This window comes from Panthera pardus, unplaced genomic scaffold (genome assembly GCF_024362965.1).
Source record: "Panthera pardus isolate Hobbes unplaced genomic scaffold, ASM2436296v1 HiC_scaffold_21, whole genome shotgun sequence".
NCBI classification, from domain to species: Eukaryota; Metazoa; Chordata; class Mammalia; order Carnivora; family Felidae; genus Panthera; species Panthera pardus.
In genome coordinates, this window is record NW_026526777.1 from 39105768 (window position 1) to 39114462 (window position 8695).

The window sequence follows — 8695 nt, forward strand, 5'->3', positions numbered from 1 at the left end:
TACCCAAGCCATGGGGGGAGAGGGAAGGAATAGACGTTGAAATAAAACAGGCTTGGCCAGCCCTAAAGAAAAGTTGAGGTAGGCAGCCAAAGGAGTCCTCAACAGCACCTAACAGCCTTAGGGTGAGAGATTAGGAAGCAGGAGGGCTTTCTGGAGGAGGTGATTCCTCGGCTGAGACTAAAGCCTTGCTACTGTAAGTGGGGACTATGGACAAGAAGCGTGGACATGGCCTGGGGCTTGTTAGAAATGCAGAATTTCAGGTCTGTCCCAGACTTACTGAATCAGCATCTGCCTTTGTAAGAAATGCCCAGGTGAACAGCATACACACTGAGGTTTGAGAAACCCAATATAAACAGGAGGCATGAACAGGAGGTGGCCGAGCAAAAGTGTATGAAAATGGAATGGGACTAGGAAATGGGAGAGGCGACCTCACGAACAAAGGTAGTAGAGGAAAAGTGATGTCCCTGAAGAATTTGTAAGAGCTTACAGGTTCCGCTGCAGGTGTCGTCCTGTTTCTCTAGATCGGTTGTCCTGGACAGTGTGTAGATTGTGCCATTTTTGTATGGCTGCTCAACAAACTGCTTTAAAACTTAGAAAACTGAAACAACAATCACTTTATTGTTTCTCACAATTTTATGGGGCAGAAATCCCGGCAGGGTTCTGCTGGGCGATTGTTAGGCTTCACACGGTGTCAGCACAATGGTGCTCAAGCTGGTGGCTGGGCTGGGCTTCAGGGTCCAAGATGGCTGGGCTCACGTGCTTGGTGGCTTGAAAGAGTGGCTAGAAGGCTCCGCCTGGCAATCCCCCTCTCCCTCTCCTTATAGTCTTATTGCCTCTTTGTGTGGCTTCCCCAGTGAGGTAATCAGCTAGAGCTAAAGGTGGAAGCTACCAGTTCTTGTAAAGGTTAAGCCCGGAACTGGCAAGTTTCATTTCTGCCCTACGCTCTGAGTTAAAGTCGTAATAGATGAGTCCGGAATCCAGGGGAAGGGGGACAAGATCCCGCTTTGTAACAGGAAGAATGTCAAAGAATTTACGGGCAACCTTTAACCTACCAGACACTAATTCATTATTTCCCCAATAACCCTGAGGTGGTTATTATTAGTTTACAGATAAGGAAATGGAGGCACGATGTGGTTAAGTAACTTGCCCAAGGTCAGTGCTTAGTAAGGGAAAGTGTCAAGATTGGAACTCAATCAGTCTGGCTCCAGCACCCGTACTTAACCACTGCCCCCTGACTGTTTCCCCTAAGGAAGGCCACACTTACCAAGAATTAGACAGAGTATGTTTCTATATTTTTAAGCCACAAGGAAGGTTACAGCTCCTTTTCTCTGAAGAGCCATTTCATGGCCCTCCTGTTGGCGAACTCATTCTCCACGACACACGTGTTGAATAGCCCACTTATACTTTTAATGCCCTGGTTGGGGCCCCACATTTTTAAAACGCTCTTGATCTCTTCTTTCTGTGTCCAGTAACCCTAGCCTGGGTGTGGAGGTTCCAGCAGCAGATTAAATGCATTTCAAATAATGAGAAGACAAAACCCAGCCTTCGCTGCCCCCACTCCTCCCCTGGATTGTTGACGGATTATTTACTGTGTTTGCCTTGACTTGAGCTATTTAATTTTTCCAAAACAGATGCAGCCGATTGATTAATGGCATTCCCCACTAAAAGTCAGAAATGTCAGCGAGACTCTTAGAAGCCAGTGTCATTCTGGACGAGGACAATAGATACGGCTGAGAAACAGGGACCTGTGCCAAGTATTCTTGAGGCTACGAGGTCATGTGCCACTTTTCTGCTAAGAGAGAGAGATATATATAAGGGCAAGGGAAACAGGAGTTTGGGGGTTGGGAAAGGCTGGGCATGGGCTAATAATAGGACGGATCACATGACACCTAAGTCACCTCGAAAGAGGCTTAGTTGGTGGAGGTGAATTAAAGTGCTCGGAATTAAGGACATTTCTTCAAATATCCCCTGATGTGTAAAAATAGACCCAAGGAAATAATGTGTGTGATGAAGGGGTATGGCGAGGTTAGGCTGACCTCCCTTCAGAGGGCTTTTGCGATTTGCAAAGCAGGACTGGCTACATAATTTGTGGGGCGCAGTGTGAAATGCCAACGTGGGGTCCCTTGTTTAAAAATCTTTAAATTAAACGGTGCCTGGGTGGCTCAGTCGGTTGAGCGTCCGACTTCGGCTCAGGTCACGATCTCACGGTTCCTGAGTTCAAGTCCCCCAACGGGCTCTCTGCTGTCAGTGCACAGGCCGCTTGGGATCCGCTGTCCCCCTGTGTCTCCGCCCCTCGCCCGCTTGTGCACTCTCTCTCTCCAAAATGAAAAAAAAAAAAAAAACATTTAATACAATCTTCAAGATGGTGATAACAAAGCATTAAACCACACAAGCGCGGGGCCCTTCTGAGTGCGGAGGCCCTGAGCCACGATGCGAGTCTGTGCCCAAGACGCGGGCCCTCCTGGGAGAGGCCGGTGCCCGATTTCTCTAGAGCGCAGCAACAGTGAGTGAATCCGACAGTGACTTGCGGGGTGGCCCCAGGCAAAACTGTGCAGGGCCAGTTTGTTTAGGAGCTGGTTTCCAGCCTCTGCCCCTTCCTCCGCCCCTCCAGGCCTCCTCCTACCTCAGTCACCCATTACTCTCTGGCTCTCTCCCCTGCTCCAGCCCCGCCCCTCAGGAAACCTGCAGGCAGGAAAGGATCCAGAAGGGTTCCAGACATTGAGGTGTAAATGATACTATTTGGAGTGCTCCCCCTACGTGTTTGTATTTTTCCAGACGTTTAAGCCTCAGGCAAAGTGATGATGGAATTTCAGGTATTATCTGATTCATGGGAAAATTAATTTTTTTTTTTTTTTTTTAATAAGCTGGGAGGTTTGCCCAGAGCCCTTGAGATCACGCTGTGAGAGGCCTCCAGTCCCTCTGGCAGTCGTGGAGGCCTGTGGCTCTCTGCTGTCAGGAGCGTTTATCCTGGAGGGTGCGAGTGTCAGCCTCGTCTTTCGTGAACGGGGCTGGGAGGACCCTTCTCGAAAGGGTGGATGGTAAGACATGCTTAGACACTGTCCACAGGCTGGGAATTGCCTACAGGCTGAGGTGCATTTTGGTTACACACCTGTCGTCTGTCTCTCACCCACCCACCCCTACCCCTCCATGACTACTCAGCAATTCCAGAGACCCAGCTCACTTCTCAGCAGGCCTGCACTGTCCTTTCTCTGACACCCTCTGAATACCGGGGACACCCCCGAGGTGGCTGCCGGTGTCTCGGGGCATTTGCCCCCCTACCCCCCAATAAACACTTGATGCAGGGGAGGGCTCTTCTTGCTAGAAGGGTTGGACGCCCTCTGGACATCCCAAAGCAGGCTCTGCTCCCCTTCTCTCGGGCCTGCTGTGGATTGCTTGTCCTTCCCCCAGCTGAGTGTCAAAGGAAACGCCTTCTGTAACCACAAACCACCAGGGCCTCCCTCATTTCTCAGATGAACTTGGCTTCTAGGAAGTGGTTGTGGCCCACAAAGCCACGGCGTGAGCCCGGGAGAAGCTCATTTCAGTCACGCAAGGCCAGAGAGAAGCTCGGCCTCGCGCAGGAGGTTAATAATAGAGCCCATCCTAGAGGCCGTCCGGGAAAGCCTTTGGAATTTTCTGTCTTCAGATATGCCTCGGATGGAGCCATTCAGAAGCACTTTATTCTCTAGGCCCTTCTCTGTGGCGACCTGGCTCTAGAAGGAAGATGGTTTCAGTTCTGGTTTTGAAACCTCGGGGGCTAGGACTGTTTTAGGGTTTGAAGCCAAAACATATCGAGCAAATGAAAACCTCTCACTCACCAGGAATCTTCACTCTTCGTTTTCAAACACATCAAAAGGTGTGTCAACAGCATTGACTGAAGGTCTATTCTGTGAAGAAGTGTGGACGGGGCACTGCGGGGAAATTTGCAGGACCGTGTATTAATAGCTCATTCATCCATCTTTATCTAGCCATTTAATTCAATTTCGTGAATCAAACCAAATCAGAACTACCCACTGAGCTTTACTAACCACAAACCCTGCCTTCGAGGGATGCCGGAAATACAGAGGGAGTAATGTATAAAAAGTCACTCCCGAGAGCCTCCCACCTGACGGAGGAAGCGGCAAAGGCAAAGGCACGAATAGATTCGGCCAGGGGAACTGTGATAAATGCAACAAGGGAAGCTGACCGGAGGTGTGCCAGGGATTCTGCAAAGGGACCTGTCCTGCTGAGTCGGAAAAATGACAAAATGCGGTTTTTGATTAGGAACTCATTACCAGACACTTTAGGTATTCAATAGGTACCTGCTGGGAACTGCTAAGTAAGGTGGGCATGGGTGCAGGCCTGGGAAGGCTGGTTTGAGAATTCACAGGCAGAAGCGACGGCAAGGCGCAGGCACGGTGGGTGACAGTTGCCACTCGCAGCCGGTCTGGTGAGTCTAGGGGGGCAGCCAGCCGTTCCGTTTCTTCATCCATCACCATCCTCTCCATCTAGTCATCCATCCATGCCGTCACACTGGCAGTGAGGGACAAACCAGGGGGGACGACTGACATTGCAGAAGCAGCGAGTAGGAGCTAGAAAGCATTTGCAGAGTAGGAAGTGGGATCACAGGGGGGACCGTCGGAACGGGGGCCTGATGTTCGGTGGCAGATGGGGAAGGAGGCAGAGGTAGAACCCAAAGCCTGGGCCAGGGGCCAGAGACGGGGCAAGCAGATGAGGTGACCGCGTGCAGGCCCCCCAGATGTGCTCACTGAGTCTCTGTGACGCAACCTCCAGAGGGGCATTTAGGCCAGGCACGAATTCTGTAGCAAGGACTACTTGTATGCACAGCCTTGTGCCGGGTGAGAGAAAGATCCAAGAGAAGTATATGAGAGGGTCTCTGTCCTGACAGAGCTTATAATCCAGCTGAGCAAAGGAGGAAAAATGGAAAAGAAACAAGTGGGTCGTGATACGAGAACAATTGTGAGAGTGTGCATGTGAAGTGTGAATGAGTCGTGGCAATGGGAAGAGGTTAACTGCAGTCTAGACTCACCTCATTGGTACGGAAGGGTGCCTGGTTGCGCTAGGAAGTCACGGGAAGCGTGCCCAGGAGGGGAGTTTTGAACAAGACCTCCAAGAGTGGCCAGTCGGACTCTTCTCCTCCGCGGGGCCGCGGCTGTGGTGATAGTCTATCCGACTCCATCCTTGTCGCCGCAGCGACACCCGCACTCACGGCTGCCATGACTGAGCAGATGACACTGGGTGACGCCCTCAAGGGCCACACTGGCTGGGTGACTCAGATCGCCACCGCTCCCCAGTTCCCGGACGTGGTACTTACAGTCTGCCCGTCATCGTGTGGAAGCTGACCAGGGCTGAGAACAGCTCTGGCATCCCACAGAGTGCTCTTAGGGGTCATTCCCACTCTGTTAGTGATGTGGTGGTCATCTCCTCAGCTGGCCAGTTTGCCCTCTCAGGCTCCTGGGAGCCTCCTGGCCCCCTGGTCTCTGGGATCTCACAATGGGTACCACCACACGCAGATTTGTAAGGCATACCAAGGATGTGCTGAGTGTGGCTTTCTCCTCTGACAACTGCCACATTGTTTCTGGCACCTGAGATAGAACCATCAAGCTGGTGTGTATGCAAATATACTGTCCAGGATGAGAGCCATTCGGAGTGGGTGTCTTGTGTCTGCGTTTCACCCCATGGCAGCAATCCCATCATTCTCTCCTGCGGCTGGGACAAGCTGGTCCAGGTATGGGGCCTGGCTAACTTTAAGCTGAAGACCAGTCACATCGGCCACACAGGCTGCCCGAACACTGTGACCGTCTCTCCATGGATCTCTCCGTGCTTCTGGAGGGAAGGATGGCCGGGCCATGTTGTGGGACCTCAACGAAGACAAGCACCTTTATACACTAGATGGTGGGGACATCATCAATGCCCTGTGCTTCAGTCTAATGGATGCTGCCTCTGGGCTGCCACGGGCCCCAGCATCAAGATCTGGGACATGGAAGGCAAGGTCACTGTAGAGGAACTGAAGCAGGAAGTAATCAGTACCAGCAGCAAGGCGGAGTCACCCCAGTGTCCCTGTCTGGCCTGGTCTGCTGATGGCCAGACTCTGTTTGCTGGCTTCAACAGATAACCTGGTGTGAGTGCGACAGGTGACCATCAGCACCACTAGAAATATGTGGCAGAGCTTTAGAAATAAAACATTGGTTTGCTAGAGAGGGAGAGAGAGAGAGAGAGAGAGGCTGGCCAGTCCGATATGGGCAGGCAGGGGACCTCTGCCTCAGCCTGTAGGTTGCTATTAGCCCCAGCCACCTGTTGTCCTTGGTTCGGGTGTGGTCTGAGCCAGTGGTGCTCTGGAGCTGGCTCGCACACGCTTGGGAGAGCCGACTTTGTGTATCTCTTCTCAACTTGCTTTCCCGTGACATCATGCGGGTAGCTAGAAATGGACCCAAACGGCACCGTTTACACCGCAGACATCTGTAAATGCTTCTTACCTGGGAATTTCTTTCCCCCGGGATTTCTGACGTATCAGCCACACTTTGCCCCTGACCCGTTTTCCCCTGGGGAAAGGAGAGAACCAAATCACCACTTCCGGGAGGAGCATTTTCAACCTGGATCTAATTCAGATTTTATTTTTATCTCACATGCCAACACAGAGTTCAAGAGTTCATTTCCAAAAACAGGCACTTTTCATTCCCTACCTAGAGGCTGTGCTGCCGGCACCAGGGAGCCGAAGATGAGTGTGACGCAGCGGCAAGGAAAAAGGGCACCAATCGACAGCAAAGTCAATCGGCAAGGGCTTTGACGGAGGTCCCTTAGGATGCCGGAGGAACACGGGAGGAGGCTGGGGTGGATAGAGAGCCAGGAAGCGCTTTCCCAAGAAAGCAGTGCTTGTCCTGATTCCTGAGAGGGAATTCCAGGTGGAGAAAACATGCCAGCAAAAGCAAAGGGAGGCTTGAGGGCTTTCTGCTCTGTGCACTGTCATTTGTAAGTTTGGAGCAACACAGAGGAGCCACAGGGGGTGCTGGGCAGGGAGTCAGAGGCCCCTGATGGTGTTAAGAGCATGTGAACGTTCCTAACGGTGAAGGTCAGTCAGGGAGCAGGGTGCAGGCAGCAGGGTGTGGGGAAGCTGCAAGGCCCAGAATAAGGAAAGGCCGGGGAGACTGGTCTGTTTCCCTACCCGTTCTCGCCTGGCTTCTATGAAGCCCTTTCAGGGCTTCTCACTAAGGTTTCTGGGGCTGGGAGAAAAGTTGGGGCTTCCCCGATTACTGCAGACATGGGGCAGATCCAGTTCGTCCAGGACTTCCCCAGCCAAGGCCTGACTTCTCAGATCTACAGTAGCTGAGCCTTCCTGGAGCCCATGACCACCTGTTCCTATGGTGATGTCCACCGCCTTCTTTCTCTTTTACTTAGCGCAACGCTTTTCAGATTCACGAGAGTTGTTACCTAACAGTGATCATTTTGCCTTTATTATTGCTGAGGAGTGTTCTACCATACGGTTGTACCACGTTTTGTTTATACATTCACTGAATGAAGGACGTGTGGCATGTCTAATTTGGGGGAATTATCAATACAGCTACTCTGGACGTTGGTGCACAAGTCATTATGTCAATATACATTTTCAGTTCTCTAGAGTCAATACTCAGAGTGGGATGTCCGGGTCGAATGGTAAGTGTACGTTTAACTCTAAAAAAACTGTCCAACTGTTTTCCAGAGTCGCTATACCAGTTTGCACTCCCACCCGCAGGTACTCGAGAGTTTCAGTTGCTTCCCGTCCTCATCAGCCAGCCCTTGATATTGTCAGTGTATTTTTACTTTAGCTATTCTGAGAAGTGTGTAGGGATATCTCGTTGTGATTTCAGTTTGCATTTTCCTAATAGCTCATGATGCTGGGCATCTTTTATTGGCCGTCCTTATATATCCTCTTCGGTGATCTATCCAAATATTTTTCTCACTTTTTAACTGGATTGTTTGGCTTCTTATTGTTGAGTTTTTTTTTTTTTTCAACGTTTTTTAATTTATTTTTGGGACAGAGAGAGACAGAGCATGAACGGGGGAGGGGCAGAGAGAGAGGGAGACACAGAATCGGAAACAGGCTCCAGGCTCCGAGCCGCCAGCCCAGAGCCTGACGCGGGGCTCGAACTCACGGACCGCGAGATCGTGACCTGGCTGAAGTCGGACGCTTAACCGCCTGCGCCACCCAGGCGCCCCCTTATTGTTGAGTTTTGAGTATTCTTTAGATATTGTGGGAACAGGTCCATGGTTGGATTTGTGACTTGCAATCACAGTATTTGCAAGTATTTTCTCTCAGGCTGTAGCCTTTTCATTTTCAGAGCAAAAGTTTCTAATTTTGATAGGCTTCAATCTGTATGTTTTTCTTTTACGGAATATGCTTTTGGTGTCATGTCTGAGAACTCTTTGCATAATCCAGGTCATTATGATTTTCTCCTATGTTTTTTTTTTCCTAAAAGTTTTACAGTTTACACTTAGATCTATGATTTATTTTCAGTTAATTTTTGTATAAGGTTTGAGGTATAAGGCAGGGTTTATCGTTTTGCATATGGATGGCCAATTGTTTCAAAATCATTTGTTAAAAAGACTCTCTTTTCTTCGCTGAATGGCTTTTGCATGGCTGCCAAAGATTAAATGCACATTTTTATGCGTCTATTTTTGGAGTTTATTACGTTCCCCTGATCTATTTTCCTACCTCTTCACC

The 8695-nt window shown here is 50.3% G+C and overlaps 1 pseudogene; it reads left to right on the plus strand.

Annotated features, from left to right (window-relative positions):
* Positions 1 to 5093: 5093 nt before the first annotated feature.
* On the plus strand, positions 5094 to 7324 carry LOC109250372 (receptor of activated protein C kinase 1-like; annotated as a pseudogene).
* The last annotated feature ends 1371 nt before the right edge of the window (positions 7325 to 8695 follow it).